The sequence below is a fragment of the Rhinoraja longicauda genome, chromosome 4 (assembly GCF_053455715.1).
Source record: "Rhinoraja longicauda isolate Sanriku21f chromosome 4, sRhiLon1.1, whole genome shotgun sequence".
Classification (NCBI taxonomy): Eukaryota; Metazoa; Chordata; class Chondrichthyes; order Rajiformes; family Arhynchobatidae; genus Rhinoraja; species Rhinoraja longicauda.
In genome coordinates, this window is record NC_135956.1 from 11999547 (window position 1) to 12017483 (window position 17937).

Sequence of the window (17937 nt, forward strand, 5' to 3'; positions counted from 1 at the left end):
CCTAAAGAAGGGTCTCGACCCGAAACGTCACCCATTCCTTCTCTCCAGAGATGCTGCCTGTCCCGCTGAGTTACTCCAGCATTTTGTGTTTATCTTCCATTTTAGCTGGTACGGTCTGTTTAACCCTTACAGTACCACAGGGCAAATGGCAAATGGAATAGGCTTAGATGGAGTTTGTACGTTCTCCCCGTGACTTGCGAGGTTTTCTCTGAGATCTTCGTTTTCCTCCCACACTCCAAACACGTTCAGGTATGTAGGTTAATAGGCTTGGTAAATGTAAAAATTGTCCCTTGTGTCCCTAGGATAGTGTTAGTGTGCGGGGATCGCTGGTCAGCGCGGACCTGGTGGGCTGAAAGGGCCTGTTTCCGCGCTGTATCTCTAAAACAAAAAAAACTAAAATTGCCACACAGCAGCTTTCTGGAAGGGTGGAAGATACCTGTCATGCTCTGTAAGGCCACTAGGATTACACTGAGCAATGTCAGGCTACTCTGCTTCTCCTTAGCCAAGCAGATTGAATGACTGTGAAGTGAAAACGGAAGTGTAAAATAGGAGAAGCAAATTCAACGTCACATTAGATTAAGAAAAGGGGCTGAAGAGAGGGAAAGTAAGAATGGGGTAAGATTGAGAAAAAGAAGAGAAAGTGGACGCACAGAGCCTCGTGCCCAGAGTAGGGGAATCAAGAACCAGAGGACATAGGTTTAAGGTGAGGGGAGAAAGATTTAATAGGAACCTGAGGGGTAACCTTTTCCACAAAGGATGGTGGGTGTGTGGAATGAGGTGCTGGAGGAGGTAGTTAAGGCAGGTACTATAGCAACGTTTAAGAAACATTTATGTAGCTACATGGATAGGACAGGTTTAGAGGGATACTAGACCAAGTGGACCCGTTGGGCCCAAACCTCTCCTGCATTGGTGCATCACCCTCTCCTCCCCCACTCCCCCCTCCCTCCCCCACTCCCCCCATCCTCCACCCTCCCCCTCCCGTCCCTCCCTCCCTCCTCCCCCTCCCTCCTCCCCTCCACCTTCCCCTTCCCCTTCCCCCTCCCCCTCCCTCCCTCCCCCTCCCCCCTCCCCCTCCCCCTCCCCTCCCCTCCCCCTTCCCTCCCACTCCCCCCTCCCCTCCCCCTCCCTACTGCCCCTCCCCCCCACTCCATCCCCCTCAACCCCCTTATCCTCCCTCCTCTCCCTCCCCCCCCTCCCTAGGAGATAGATTTAAACTTTAAAATGTGAATAACTTAAAAAATATAACACCAATTTCATTTAAACTTCTTCCGTTAGCACCAAAGGGACGACGGTGAGTAAGGTGGGCCTAACATCGTCGCGCTATCGTGTACCGTTTTGGCTGTAGTTCAGGAACAAACAAACAAACAAACAAGAGTTTTAGTATATAGATGGGCTAAACGCAGTCAGGTGGGACTTGTGTAGCTGAGACATGTTGGCCGGTGTGGACAAATTGGGCCGAAGGGCCTGTTTCCACGCTGTAAGACTCTATGACTACGACTCTATTATAAATTAAATACCTTTCTTTTGATTTACATCTTCATCATCAATTAAAATATGAAGGAATAAGACTCCACACTTAAGAAGTTGTAACAGTTAGAACATCGAACATTACAGCAAAGGAACAAGCCCTTCGGCCCGCAATGTCTGTGCCAAACACGAGCCAAGGGTCAAGGGCCAAGAGTGTTTTGTTGTCTTACGTCCTGTATTGACTTACAGCAGCACAATAGGTATGTAAACATGCTACTCAGTAAAACCATATTAATATCAATGAGTAGAATAGTAGACAGTTTTTCTTATGTAAAGGGCGGCACAGTGGCGCAGCAGTAGAGGTGCTGCCTTACAGCGCCAGAGACCCAGGTTCGAGGTGCTGTCCGTATGGAGTTTGTCCGTTCTCCCAGTGACCACGTGGGTTTTCTCCAGGTGTTCCGATTTCCTCCCACATTCCAAAGAAGTGCAGATTTGTAGGTTAATTGGCTTGTGAAAAGTGTCCCCAGTGTGTAGGACAGAACTAGCTTTTTAGTGATCGTTTGTTGTCCCGGACTCAATGGGCCGAAGGTCCTGTTTCAATGCCGTATCTCTAAAACTGGACCTAAAACATTTTGACAACTACAAGGTTGATTGGGATTTGGGCGAAACTTGGGTAAATGGGAGTAGATTACAGGGGGCATCTTAGTCACCATGGACTGGTTGGCCGATAGGGCCTGTTATGACGCTATGACTCTACAATTAATGTAGGCGGATAGACTTAGACTCAGAATTTGGCACTCGAAATGCAAAGTTTGATGTTGGAAAGAATATTTCCAAACAGATTGTTATCACATCGCCACAAGTAACATCAGTCAAAGGAAATTGAATAAATATTTGAAAGGGAATCACATAAAAGGATAACAGGGAAATGGAATTAGCTAGACAGAACTATAAGAGAGATAGAATCAAATATCTTCCTCAGCACTGTAAAAATCTCAGATTTCCCCCCGAATAAATGGTCTGTGATCCCCAGTTAAATTTATGTTTCTTATCAAAATTCAAGACCTTTTTTTTGATAATTATTTTTCTTCAATTGATCAACATGCTAAAACCAAAATGTGTAGGAAGGAACATCTGAATGGTGTCAGATTAGAAAAAGGGGAGGTGCAACGAGACCTGGGTGTCCTTGTACATCAGTCACTGAAAGTAAGCATGCAGGTACCGCGGGCAGTGAAGATGACATGTTGGCCTTCATTGCGAGAGGATTTGGGTTTCGGAGCAAGGAGGTCCTACTGCAGTTGTGCAGGGCCCTGGTGAGACCGCACCTGGAGTATTGTCTGCTATTTTAGTCTCCTAATTTGAGGAAGGACATTATTGCTATTGAGGGAGTGCACCGTAGGTTCACCAGGTTAATTCCCGGGATGGCGGGACTGACATATGATGAAAGACTGGGTCGACTGGGCTTGTATTCACTGGAATTTAGAAGGATGAGAGGAGATCTTATAGAAACAAATGAAATTCTTAAAGGATTGGACAAGCTAGATGCAGGAAAAATGTTCCCCGATGTTGGGGGAGTCCAGAACCAATGTCACAGTTTAAAAATAAGGGGTAGGCCATTTAGGACTGAGATGAGGAAAAATGTCTTAATGGACACTAGACTAACCATCCTATAGTTATCTGTTAAGAAAAGGCACAACATAGAACATAGAACACAGAACACAGAACGACACAGCAACAGGCCATTTCGACCCATAATGTCCCTGCTGAACATCTTCTACCTGCACGTGATCCAAATCTCTCCACTCCCTGCCTTTCTATGTTCCCATCCAAAAGCCTCACTAAAATATCTGCCTCCAACACCGACCCTGGCAACACATTCTCGGCACATTACTGGAAACATCCTTTCCACGTCCAGTCTAACCAGGCCTTTCATTTTCCAATTAATATGACATTTTATTGAATGTTACACGACTTTTCTTCTCTGCCACTGTTCCATGTGTTTTGGACACGCTGGTCAACCTGAGGAGCACCTTCAGCAACAGACTGGTCCCACCGAGATGCAGCACAGAACGCCACAGGAGATCCTTCTTCCCTGTGGCTATCAAACTGTACAACTCCTCCCCCTTCTGTCGTGGGGCAGACTGAGACTGAGACTGACCCCCCCCTCAATCTTCGCACATCCCCTAATCCTTTCCACTCGTCACATTAATTTCATATTTCATGTATTTTTGTGTTTTATGACTGTTGGCAGGTCAATTTCCAGAACCAGGGGTCACAGTTTAAGAATAAGGGGTAGGCCATTTATGACCGAGATGAGGAGACATTTTTTCACCCAGAGAGTTGTGGTTCTGTGGAATTCTCTGCCACAGAAGGCAATGGAGGCCGATTCACTGGATGTTTTCAAGAGAGAGTTAGATTTAGGGTTAAATGGAATCAAGGGATATGGGGAAAAAGCAGGAACGGGGTACTGATTTTGGATGATCAGCCATGATCATATTGAATGGCGGTGCTGGCTCGAAGGGCCGAATGGCCTACTCCTGCACCTATTTTCTATGTTTCCACTCGTCACTTTAATTTCACGTTTCATGTGTTTTTGTGTTTTTATGATGTTTTCCTCCTGGGATAAATGCAGTTCTATCGTATGGTATGGTATGGTATTGTATCGTCTCGTGTCATATCGTGCTGTATCGCATCTCATATCGTGTCGTATCGCTTCACACAGCCGGGATGGAGCCTGAGACAGTGGGCCCAGGATCATAAGCGACGGCCCGCTTTCCCATCGTGACAACGACTTCAAATCTCCCTTTGTGCTTTGACTCAGTTGTGTCAATTACTGGAGCACCCAGTCTCCAGCAGTTTCATAGCCCTGTCACTGTGACAGGCTTTTGATGGAACATGATTCAATTTGTATCAGGCAAAGCTATAAAGTCTGTGCGAGAATGATAAATGTCTCTGCCGGTGATTCACTAACATCTCAAAATCCTACTACTCATCTTTCCTTTCAGAGAGTAATGTAGCTACCGATAGGATTGCGAGTACATAGCAGGACCATCGCCAGTCTGCTCTTTGATGTACTTTTCTTTGCCTCTTCTCCTCGCTCGAACCTGGTCCCCATGGTAATTACCTTCGATGGAAAGTGGCAGCTCAACGTCACTCTGTGACATTTGCTTTTAGGGAAATTATTTCTTTGAGCTGCGATGCAATGCCCAAATGCCATCGCAGAGAAGCCACCCCCTGAAATTGTGCAGGAAGGAACTGCAGATGCTGGTTTGAACCGAAGATGGACACAAAATCCTGGAGTAACCCAGCGGGACAGGCAGCATCCCTGGATAGAAGGAATGGGTGAAGTTTCGGCTCGAGACCCTTCCTCAGACTGGTTAGGGATAAGGGAAACGAGAGACATAGATGGTGATGTGGAGAGATAAAGAACAATGAACGAAAGATATGCAAAAAAAAGGAAAGGGTGACGTTTTGGGTCGAGACCCTTCTTCAGACCCTTATATTGCTGTGCGTGTTTGAGATGAGGTCTTGGCCTCCATCCAAGAGTTTATAATATTTCCACTACGCATTTCATCATACATTCCCCCACCCTCTCGCTACTGTCACTGAAATCTTCCTAGCTGGCAGCTTTGCAGTTGACCATCATTAATCTTAACTGTGCAGCAGCAGTAAGGCGACAGATGATTTATCACACACTCTGCAGTGCAGGACCCAGGTGAATAGCTCTCAGCTGTAGTTACTGCATTCGCTTACATTACCATCATTGACCCGTCTCACTGTGCGGCCAGTCCTGCTTACTTTATTGGTTTTTATCTGGCCTTTATATTGAACGATTTATGATCATTTAACGGGGCTGTTTAAATGCTGCTGTCTTAAAGCTAAGGGTGAACAAATGGCAGGAAGGAACCGCAGGTGCTGGCTGACACCGGAGATAGGCACAAAAATGCAGGAGTAACTCAGCGGGACGGGCAGCCACCTCTGGAGAGAAGGAATGCGTGACGATTCGGGTCAGGACCCTTCTTCAGACTGAGAGACGGGGGGGGGGGGGGAGAAGGAGACACAGAGATTAGGAAGGGTAAGGTGTGAAAACATTGAATCAAAAGAGAACTCTGTCAAGGAAACTGTAGAATAGATGAACAAATAGTCTCCAGTCTGAAGCAGTGTCCCTGACCGGAAACGTAACCTATCCATGTCCTCCAGAGATGCTGCCCGACCCGCTGAGTTATTCCAGCACTTTGTGTCTTTTTGTGTACTAACTACTACCTCCCTTTTTGGTGACCCTCAGACTATCCTTGGTCTATGTTATCCCACAATCTCACCCACCTCCTACGTACTTGCGACTGATTTGCAGAAGCTAATTATGAACCTGCATATCTTTGGGACGTGGGAGGACAAGGATCACCTGGAGAATACCCAAGGGAGAACGTGCAAGCTCCATACAGACAGCACCTGAGGTCAGGATCGAACCTGGATCTCCGGCGCTGTGAGTCAGCAACTCAACATTGTGCGTCACTGCCCCCCCTATCGTCCCATCCGTGTTCCCACCAAATCAACAGGGGGCGGCACCGTGGCGCAGCGGTAGAGTTGCTGCCTTACAGCGCTTGCAGTGCCGGAGACCCAGGTTTGATCCCGACTACGGGTGCCGTCTGTAGGGAGTTTGTACGTTCTCTCCGTGGACCGCGTGTGTTTTCTCCGAGGTCTTCGGTTTCCTCCCACACCAAAAACGAACAGGTTTGTAGGTTAATTGGCTTGGTGTAAATGTAAATTGTCTCTAGTGTGTGTAGGATAGTGCTAGTGTGCGGGGATCGCTGGTCGGCACGGACTCGGTGGGCCGAAGGGCCTGTTTCCGTGCTGTATCTCTAAACTAAACTAAACTAAACTAAACTGATAGCTCTACATTTTTGTAGCTCGCGTCAGAACATCCTGTCGGCCCTGAACTTTTGATCTTTTTTTGTCCCTGATGAAGTTAGAAAGTCATTAGCTCTGGTAGCTAAAGGTAGAGAGCCAAGAAATCGAACTATGAACTCTTTCGCTGTAATTGGCTCTCCAGATATTTCACCCTTCCAGGCAAAGATATAATTCTCCTTCCCATTCCTACACAGACTTTTCTGTCCTCGGTCACCTCCATTGTCAGAGTGAGGCTAAGCGCAAATTGGAGGAACAGCATCTCATATTTTGCTTGGGCAGCTTACAGCACAGTGGTATGAATATTGATTTCTCTCACTTCAGGTAGCCCCAGCATTCCCTCTCTCTCTATCCCTCCCCCACCCAAGTCGCACTAGCTTCCCATTTTCACGCAACAAACAGCTTACAAATGGCCTGTTTCCTTTATCTTCGTTACTTTTTTGCATATCTTTCATTCATTGTTCTTTATCTCTCCACATCACCGTCTGTATCTCCCGTTTCCCTTATCCCTAACCAGTCTGAAGAAGGGTCTCGACCCGAAACCCTAGGGCGGCACGGTGGCGCAGCGGTAGAGTTGCTGCCTTACAGCGAATGCAGCGCCGGAGACTCAGGTTCAATCCTGACTACGGGCGCCGTCTGTACGGAGTTTGTACGTTCTCCCCGTGACCTGCGTGGGTTTTCTCCGAGATCTTCGGTTTCCTCCCACACTCCAAAGACGTACAGGTATGTAGGTTAATTGACTGGGTAATATGTAAAAATTGTCCCTAGTGTGTGTAGGATAGTGTTAATGTGCGGGGATCACTGAGCGGCGCAGACTCGGTGGGCCGAAGGGCCTGTTTCCGCGCTGTATCTCTAAATCTAAAAAAAAAATCTAAATCTGAAACGTCACCCATTCCTTCTCACCAGAGATGCTGCCTGACCCGCTGAGTTACTCCAGCTTTTTTTCTCTATCTTCGGTTTAAACCAGCCACTGCAGTTCCTTCCTGCACAAAGATATGAACACTCCGTCAAAGTAGATAAACAACCAGACAGATTATTTTGAAGTAAACAAATAAATGAAGCGATCCAAAGACAGATGTTTCAGTTCAGTTTTAGTTTATTGTCACATGTACCGAGGTGCAGTGAAAAGCTTTTGTTGCATGCTGCTCAGCCAGTGGAAGGACAATACATGATTACAACCGAGCCATAACACAGTGTATAAAGGAATATGATAAGGGTACAACGTTTACTGGAAGGTAAAGCCAGTAAAGTCCGATCAAAGAAAGTCCGAGAGTTACCAATAAGGAATTTTTATTGGGTTGTAAGCTATCCAAGCGGAATGTGAGGTGCTTTCCCTCCAGTTTGCATGGAAGCCAGGTGGGGGAGGGGCGCTGGGAGACGATGGGAGAAATGGGAGCGCATGGGGACAGGGGTAGGGTCACAGGGAGAAAACCCACGCGGTCACAGAGAGAACATACAGACAGGTCAGGATCGAACCGGGTTCTCTGGCGCTGTGAGGCAGCAACTCTACCGCTGCGCCACCGTCCTGCCTATATATGTTCCCCTTACTCTGTTATAGCAGAACATCGGCAATAACAGACACCATTCCATCAGCCACCCCCCTCCTCCCTCACCCTCCCTGCATGGCCTGTAGTCATGAAGGCTATCTGCAGTTTTAGAGATACAGGGTGGGAAAAGGCCCATCGGGCCCACTGAGTCCATGCCAACCAGCGATAGAAACATAGAAAACAGATGCAGGATTAGGCCAGTCGGCCCTTCGAGCCAGCACCGCTATTCAATGCTGATCATCCAAAATCAGTACCTGCTTTTTCCCCCTATCCCTTGATTCCATTAGCCCGAAGAGCTAAATTTAACTCTCTCTTGAATACATCAACCTCTCCTGAACCTCTCTCATTCTCTCTTGATCACCCCGTACACTCATTCTATCCTGCACACCAGGGACAGTTTACAGAAACCAATTAACCTACAAACCTGCACATCTTTGGAGTGTGGGAGGAAACCAGAGCACCCAGAGAAAACCCACGAGGTCAAGGGGAGCACGTGCATGCTCCGTACAGACAGCAACTGTCGTCAGGATTGATCTGGCTCTGTAAGGCACCGGATCTCTGGCGCTGTAAGGCAGCGACTATCACCGTGCCACCATGCCGGCCTAAATCTCAGAGCAGCAAGGAGAGGGGGTGAAATCTGCCGCAGATTTGCTCAGTTGTTTTTTACACCTCCCATTGTTAACCACATAGATAATGCCACAAGGTGCTGAAGATAGGCTCAAAATGCTGGAGTAACTCAGCGGGGCAGGCAGCATCTCCGGAGAGAAGGAATGGGTGACGTCTCGGGTCAAGATCCTTCTTCAGACTGAGAGTCGGGAAGAGGGAGACACAGAGATTAAGAATGTAAGGTGAGAAAACGATACATCAAAGGGGACGAGGTTCGAGGGAAAAGGGCGGCACGGTGGCGCAGCATTAGAGTTGCTGCCTTACAGCGAATGCAGCGCCGGAGACTTAGGTTCGATCCCGATTACGGGTGCTGTACTATACGGAGTTTGTACGTTCTCCCCGTGACCTGCGTGGGTTTACTCCGAGATCTTCGGTTTCCTCCCACACTCCAAAGACGTACAGGTTTGTAGGTTAATTGGCTGGGCAAATGTAAAAATTGTCCCTAGTGGGTGTAGGATAGTGTTAATGTGCGGGGATCGCTGGGCGGCGCGGACCCGGTGGGCCGAAGGGCCTGTTTCTGCACTGTATCTCTAAATCTAAATCAAAATGTAAAATAGATCATTGTTAGTTAGGGGAAGGTGACAACGATGCAGACAAATGTTTTGGTTCTGAAGTGTATTGAGTGAGGTAGTCATGCTCTGTAAATGAACCTTAATTGTTAACCTTGCATACACAGTAGCCAGCAAAACTGATAACACCATCCATCATTGTCAAAGTACTTTATTTCAGAACAACCATTGGAAAATAAATTGTTGCACCAGAGAGTTTAAGGCGCTAACCTTCTGCCCATGGCCACAAATTCACCAATGCTCTCCTCAGAATTCATCCAGTGTTGTAAGGTTACTTTTTATGTTTAGTTTTTGTGAGTTTAGTTTCGAGATACAGCGCAGAAACAGGCCCTTCGGCCCAACGAGTCCGTACCGACCAGCGATCCCCGTACATTAACACTAGTGACAATTTACACATACACCAAGCCAATTAACCTACAAATCTGCACGTCTTTGGAGTGTGGGAGGAATCCGAAGATCTCCGAGAAAACCCACGCGGTCACAGGGAGAATGTGCAAACTCTGTACAGACAGCGCCCGTAGTCGGGATCGAACCCGGGTGTCCGGCGCTGCAAGGGCTGTGAGGCAGCAACTCTACCGCTGCGCCACCATGCCACCCATCTAGTCAATCGAAACCAATATGCCACTTGCTGTAGACACAAATTGCTTGAGTAACTCAGTGGGACAGGCAGCATCTGAGGAGAGAAGGAATGGTGGGTGACGTTACGGGTCACGAGTCAAGTCTGAAGAAGGGTCTCGACCCGAAACGTCACCCATTCCTTCCCTCCAGAGATGCTGCCTGACATGCTGAGTTACTCCAGCACTGTGTGTCCATTGGCAGCTCCTTCCTTCTCAGAGAGTTGTGGTCGTTACCTTTCACACTTCTGCTACTGTGTTCAAAGCAAAGGGAGGCAACACTGAATCCCAGCTCGAACCTATAATAACACGGGCAGAGTTGTTTTTTAAAGATACAGCATGGAGAGAGAACCTTTGTCCTACCGAGTCCATGCTGAGTATTGATCACCAGTTCACAGTAGTTCTCCTCGCCCAGGCTTAGCTCACGCCTAGCCCACACCTAGCCCACACTTAACCCACACCTAGCCCACACCTAGCCCACACTTAGCCCACACCTAGCCCACACCTAGCCCACCCAAAGCCCACACTTAGCCCACACCTAGCCCACACAGCCCACGCCTAGCCCACTCTTAGCCCACACCTAGCCCCCGCCTAGCCCACACCTAGCCCCTACCTAGCCCCTGCCTAGCCCACACCTAGCCCACACCTAGCCCACGCCTAGCCCACACCTAGCCCCCGCCTAGCCCACACTTAGCCCACACTTAGCCCACACCTAGCCCACACCTAGCCCACGCCTAGCCCCCGCCTAGCCCACACCTAGCCCCTACCTAGCCCCTGCCTAGCCCACACCTAGCCCACGCCTAGCCCACACCTAGCCCCCGCCTAGCCCACACCTTGCCCACAGCTAGTCCACACCTAGCCCACGCCTAGCCCACACCTAGCCCCCGCCTAGCCCACACCGAGCCCACGCCTAGCCCACACCTAGCCCCCGCCTAGCCCACACCTAGCCCACGCCTAGCCCACGCCTAGCCCACGCCTAGCCTACGCCTAGCCCACACCTAGCCCACTCCTAGCCCACAGCTAACAATGGCCTGTTTCCTTTATCATTGTTACTTTTATGCATATCTTTTTTATTTATATATAGAATATAAATATAAATAATATTTATAATAAATAGAAATGTAGATAAATATAAATATAAATAAATATAAATATAAATAAATGGATTATAGATTTATATATAGATTATATCTAGGTTATATATAGATATTTGTTCTATATCTCTCTATATCACCGTCTATATCTCTCGTTTCCCTTTCTCCTGAATCTCAGTCTGAAGAAGGGTCTCGACCCGAAACATCACCTATTCCTTTTCTCCAGAGATGCTGCCTGACCCGCTGAGTTACTCCAGCACTTTGTGTCAATCTTCAGTTGAAGCCAGCATCTGCAGTTCCTTCCTCCCCACAGTAGTTTAATGTTATCCAACTTTCTCGTCCGCTCCCTGCACACCAGAGACTTTAACACAAGCTTGCCTCTGTCTGTGATGCCCTTTACCCCAATGTGTCAAACACAGCCATTTGGCTTTGTAATTTCTTTGGACAGTCCCAGGCTCCAGGCCTTGCAGTCAGTGGAATGAAATCACCAGTGCACGCCTTCTGCAAGTGACTGGGATATTCATTGCCAGATTTGGCCTGAATACATCAAGTGCTATGGTGCTTCGTCGACCTCAAGCAAAACTGCGTTGTACCCAAGGATACTCTTGGAGAGATGAAGTCATTCTCAGCGTTATTTTTAAATAAGTACTCTCCTCTTCATCCTCAGAACCCAAATGCAAAACTCCAAATGCCTGAGATTACATTCGATGCGTGTTGCAGCGGTAGAGTTGCTGCCTTACAGTGCTTAAAGCGTCAGAGAATCGGGTTCGATCCCGACTGCGGGTGCTGTCTGTACGGAGTTTGTACGTTCTCCCCGTGACCTGTGTGGGTTTTCTCCGAGATCTTCGGTTTCCTCCCACACTCCAAAGTCGTATGGGGTTGTAGGTTAATTGGCTTGGTATAAGTGTGAATCGTCCCTAGTATGTGTAGGATAGTGTTAATGGCAGGTATCGCTGGTCGGTGCACCTTACTCACCGTCGTCCCTTTAGTGCTAACGGAAGAAGTTTCATTGAAATCGGTGTTATATATTTAAAGTTATTCACATTTTATAGTTTAAATCTATCTCCTCGAGAGGGAGGGTGGGAGGGGGGGAGCAGAGAGGGGAGGGGGTGGGGGGAGGGGAGGGGGAGGGTGAGGGGGAGGAGGGAGGGAGGGAGGGAGGGGGGAGGAGGGAGGGAGGGAGGAGGGGGAGGAGGAGGGGGAGGAGGAGGGGTGGAGGAGGGGGGGAGGAGAGGGTGCTGCACCAATGCAGGAGAGGTTTGGGCCCAACTTCTGTCTATTGAAACATATAAAATTCTTAAGGGATTGGCCAGGCTAGAGGCAGGAAAAATGTTCCCAATGTTGGGGGAGTCCAGAACCAGGGGTCACAGTTTAAGAATAAGGGGTCGGCCATTTAGGACTCAGTTGAGGAAAAACTTTTTCACCCAGAGAGTTGTGAATCTGTGGAATTCTCTGCCACAGAAGGCAGTGGAGGCCAATTCACTGGATGTTTTCAAGGAAGAGTTAGATTTAGCTCTTAGGGCTTACGGAATCAAGGGATATGAGGAGAAAGCAGGAACGGGGTACTGATTTTAGATGATCATCCATGATCATATTGAAGGGCGAATGGCCTACTCCTGCACCTATTTTTCTATGTTTCTAAAGCCCGATTAATGATAGTCCGAGGGTCTCCAATGCTGTAGATGGTAGGTCAGGGCCACTCTCTAGTTGGTGAAAGGTCGGTTCAGTTGCCTGATAACAGCTGAGAAGAAACTGTCCCTGAATCTGGAGGTGTGCGTTTTCACACTTCTGTACCTCTTGCCCGATGGGAGAGGGGAGAAGAGGGGGCGACCGGGGGTGTGACTCTTCCTTGATTGTGCTGCTGGCCTTGCTGAGGCAGTGTGAGGTGTAGATGGAGTCAGTGGAAGGGACTGGTTGGTTTGCGTCCATATTTTCTGACACATTCGAAAGACAGTTTCGTTCAACTCTGAAGAAAGACATGGGCAAAAATTATTTTCCAGTCGACTGACCAGTAATTGTACAGTGGGGCATATCTGACAAAAGAGAACCAGCGATCATTGCAATTAAACAGGGGAAAGAAAAAGTAAGGTTGAAGCTTGAATGTTCAACCAAACCATTTTCTAAGTCGAGTAAAAATGATTTGAACTCAAAGAATGTATTATTAAACACAATAGTTAATTAAAACAGACTGATTCAGTTGACTGAATTAACTGGACATTAATTCCAAGCTGATTTCTGTCCATTGACAATTTAAATATCAAAATGGCTGAGTTTTTAAATGGGGTTATAGAGCATGGAAGTCTGAACTATCAATTATAGTGTGGCACTACATCTGCCGTGCTTTGCAGTAAAGGACCTCAAGCTAATTAAACTCTGTATCAATCCTATCTGTCCACTGGTCCATCATAGAACATTTGTATTCTTACACAATGGCCATAATAATGAAATATGAAGGCATGCATTATACAGAGATCAATTATTAATATAAATGCATGAATGGTTTTTGTAAGCTCGTGGCAACAAATCACACAAAAATAAATTCTCTGTCTACCACTGTATGAATTCACTTAACAGCCAGAGAGTAAGGAGGGAGCAGAGGTGACTTTTTGTCCTTCCCCAGTGAATTAATTCCTGATCAACCCTCTCCTTGTTTGCTTCTGTTATTTTTAGCTTGAACTAAACTGAACCGAGATCAGGTATCGATAAGGAAAATGAGAAGTGTAGTTCAGCTTTTAGTTTAGAGATATAACGCGGAAACAGGGCCTTCGGCTCACCAGATCCGCGACGACCAGCGATCCCTGCATATTAACACTATCCCACACACACACACACACAAGGGACAATTTTTACATTTACCAAGCCAATTAACCTACATACCTGTACGTCTTTGGAGTGTGGGAGGAAACCAGAGATCTCGGAGAAAACCCATTCTGCTTTAAATTTTAGAGATTTATTCACAAAATGCTGGAGTAACTCAGCAGGTCAGGCAGCATCTCGGGAAAGAAGGAATGGGTGACGTTTCGGGTCGAGATCCTTCACTGGTGCACCCTGTTGATGCAAGAATCTGGAGCAAAAAGCAAATTAGTAGTTCTATTCCACTTTCTCATGCCCGCTACATAGAGTCACTGAGTGATACAATGTGGAAGCAGGCCCTTCGGCCCAACTTGCCCACACCGGCCAACAATGTCCCATCTACACTAGTCCCACCTGCCTGCGTTTGGCCCGTTTCCCTCCAAACCTGTCCTATCCATGTACCTGTCTAAATGTATCTTAAGCGTTGGAATAGTCCCTGCCTCCACTATCTCCTCTGGCAGCGTGTTCCATAGACGCACCACCCTTTGCGTGGGTATCATCCCGAGTCGGGTGTGGGTATCTTCTGGATACAGAGTTCAGCACACTCGGCCCTCTGCTTCTGGAAATGGTCAGAGTAGACAAGTGGAGATACAAAGTACTGCAGATGATGGTTTACAAAAAAAGACGTAAAGTGCTGGAGTGACTCAGTGGGCAGGCAGCATCTCTGGAGGACATGGATAGGCGACGTTTTGGATGGAGACCCTTCTTATAGGTTCATAAGTTCTAGGAGCAGAATTAGGCTATTCGGCCCATCAAGTCTATTCCACCATTCAATCATGGCTGATCTATCTCTCCCTCCTAACCCCAATCTCCTGCCTTCTCCCCATAACCCCTGACACCCGTACTAATCAAGATTCTTCAGATGAGGTGAGTGGTCATCCAGGCCAACAGTGCGCTGGGCTCAGTGTGCTTGTAGCCTTTGATGTTGTTAATCTCATCTCATATCTATGGTTGGGCTGCTAGATCATCAGGTCATATCAGTGATAGGAGCAGAATTAACCCATCAAGTCTACTCCGCCATTCAATCATGGCTGATCTATCTCTGCCTCCTAACCTCATTCTTCTGCTTCTCCCCACAACCTCTGACACCCGTAACAATCAAGAATAGCGATGGAGCTCTTTGGTTATAATCCCGTGCATGCAATCACCATGTGCAATGGCTTTTCTTCCTGGTCCCACTTGGAAGGATTCACACCAGAAATGCACAAGAGAGGCAATTTGCAGAGGCCAATTAAACTGTCAAGCTACGTGTCCTTGGGATGCGTGAGGAGACTGGAATCCCTGAAGCAAATGTACATAGTTTAGTTTAGTTTAGAGATACAGCACGGAAACAAGCCCTTCGGCCCACCGAGTCCACGCCGACCAGCGATCCCCGCACATGTGCACAATCCTACGCACACTAGGGACAATTTACAATTTTTACCGAAGCCAAATTCATGTGATAGGAGCAGAATTAGGCCATTCGGCCCACCAAATCAACTCCACCATTCAATCATGGCTGACCTATCTTTCCCTCTCAACCCCATTCTCCTGCCTTCTCCGCATAACCTCAGACACCCGTACTAATCAAGAATCGATCTATCTCCGCCTTAATTATATCCATTGATTGGCCTCCACAGCCTTCTGCGACAATGAATTCCACAGATTCACCACCAACAAATCTACAATTAATGTACAAATCAGTACGTCTTTGGAGTCTCCGGGAAGAAACCGGAGTACCAGGGGAAAACCCACGCGGTCATGGGGAGAACTTGCAAACTCCATACAGACAGCACCCGTAGTCAGGATCGAACCGGGGTCTCTGGCGTTGTAAGGCAGCGACTCTACCGCTGGGCCACTGTGCCGCCTTCTCCGTTACAGGGAGAATGTGCAATCTCCACACAAAGCCACGTCCAAAGTCAGGGTGGAACTCTGCCGTCGTGAGGCAGTGTCTCTGCTAACCGTTCCACTTCACCTGTTCTAACTATTTAAAAAACACATTACTTTTCTATTTATTTGTATCGGCGGCACGGTGGCGCAGCGGTAGAGTTGTTGCCTTACAGCGCTTGCAGCACCGGAGGCCCGGGTTCGATCCCGACTACGGGTGCCGTCTGTACGGAGTTTGCACGTTCTCCCCGTGACCTGCGTTGGTTTTCTCCGAGATCTTCGGTTTCCTCCCACACTCCAAAGACGTACAGGTATGTAGGTTATTTGGCTTGGTGTTTGTGTAAATCGTCCCTGGTGTGTGTAGGATAGTGTTAATGTGTGAGGATCGCTGATCGGTGCGGACTCGGTGGGCCGAAGGGCCTGTTTCCGCGCTGTATCTCTAAACTAAATTAAACTAGAATGGATGACCCGACATTAACCACATGGCATTCCATCTGCGATCTCCACTCTAATTCACTTAGCCTATCTATAACCCCTTGACATTTCCCTGCTCCTTCTCACAGGCCACATCGACCCCCATCTGGATCAATTACCTCTCGTTCTCTCATCCAGACCATTGATATAGATTTTCAACACCTGGGGCCCCGGCACCTCTCCCTGTGACATCCCTGTCATCACACTTTCCCAAACTGTACATTTGTTGGTAACTGATGGTAGGCAGAGGGGTCTAGGAGCACGGGTACATAGTTCGTTTAAAGTAACATCGCGGGTGGATAGGGTGCTCAAGAAGGCTTTAGGCACATTGGCGTTTATCAGTCAGAGTATTGAGTCTGAGGGAGGGTCTTGACCCGAAACATCACTTATTCCTTTTCTCCAGAGATGCTGCCTGGCCTGCTGAGTTACTCCAGCTTCTTGTGTCTGTATTGAGTGTAGAAGTTGGGAGGTCATGTTATATAGGACGCTGGTATCAATGGATATTTGTAAGGTAGAGGTAGCTAGATTCTTGATTAGTGTGGGTGTCAGGGGTTATGGGGAGAAGGCAGGAGGATGGGGTTGAGAGAGAAAGATAGATCAGCCATGATTGAATGGCGGCGTAGACTTGAAGGGCGGCAGGGTGGCGCAGCGGTAGAGTTGCTGCCTTACAGCGAATGCAGCGCTGGAGACTCAGGTTCGATCCTTATTACGGGCGCCGTCTGTACGGAGTGGTTTTTCTCCGAGATCTTCGGTTTCCTCCTAAGACAAACAGGTGTGTAGGTTAATTGGCTGGGCAAATGTAAAAATTATCCCTAGTGGGTGTAGGATAGTGTTAGTGTGCGGGATCGCTGGGCGACACAGACCCGGTGGGCCGAAGGGCCTGTTTCTGCGCTGTATCTCTAAATCTAAATCTAAAAAAAATGGCCTGTTCTTGTACTGTACTGTTCCATGTTGTGTAATTAATTGGAATATTACTCTGTTTCTACCTGTGGAAACCATTCCAAAATCCATGGAATTTTGGAAGGTGGGTAGTCACGGGAGTAAAGGGCCTGTCCCACATAGGCGATTTTAAGGCGACTGCCGGCAACTAGGCTGTCGCCGACAGTTCGCCGGGGTGTCGCGGGCATGATCGTGAGGAGTCTTCCAAGAATCGTAGTGGATCTCGGCGCGTCGCTGAGAAATCAACCGGTTTGAAATTTCTCGGCGATAGCTGGCTTTTCGCCAGGTATCGTTGCTTATTGCGGGCGCTGTCGCATGCTGTCCCCAGGTTTGCTAGGTTGTCTTAGATGCATTTAGAAGCACGTAATATTAAATTAAGTAAAGTCATTTGAAGATACCATAAAATGCTTGTGTTTAACCAGTTTATTTACCGTCAGGACATTTGACAGGTAGATTGGAGGCGACAGTTTGACGGTCAGGTAAGCGTGGGAATTTTCGCGATGTTTATGGCCATCAACGATTACATTTAAAGTAGGCTCCCAACCCAGATATGCAACCCAGAAACCAGATATGCATCTCCCGTATATTTTCAAAGAATGCCCACACTCTGCACAAAAATCCATTTAACCACTTTTAAAATGAAATTTATTAATACTGCTATTAGTAAACTGGAAGTCAATCTAGTTTATGCCTTGTTACCGTGAAGCTTGGTTTTCAAGTAACCCGGGCAAGACGTTATATTTCAAAACTCTCAAGTACTTACCGACTTGTCAGTGATTTCAGCGAAAATTAGGACGCCGGAGAAGCATTGACAGCGTGGGAATTTCGCGATGTTTCCGAAGACGGTGTAATCTCGACCTGACTCGGCATTGTCGACATTGTCGTCGGGTAAAAGAAAATTTTGGCGATCTGCTACGACTTTGACAGTCGCCTAAAAAATCGC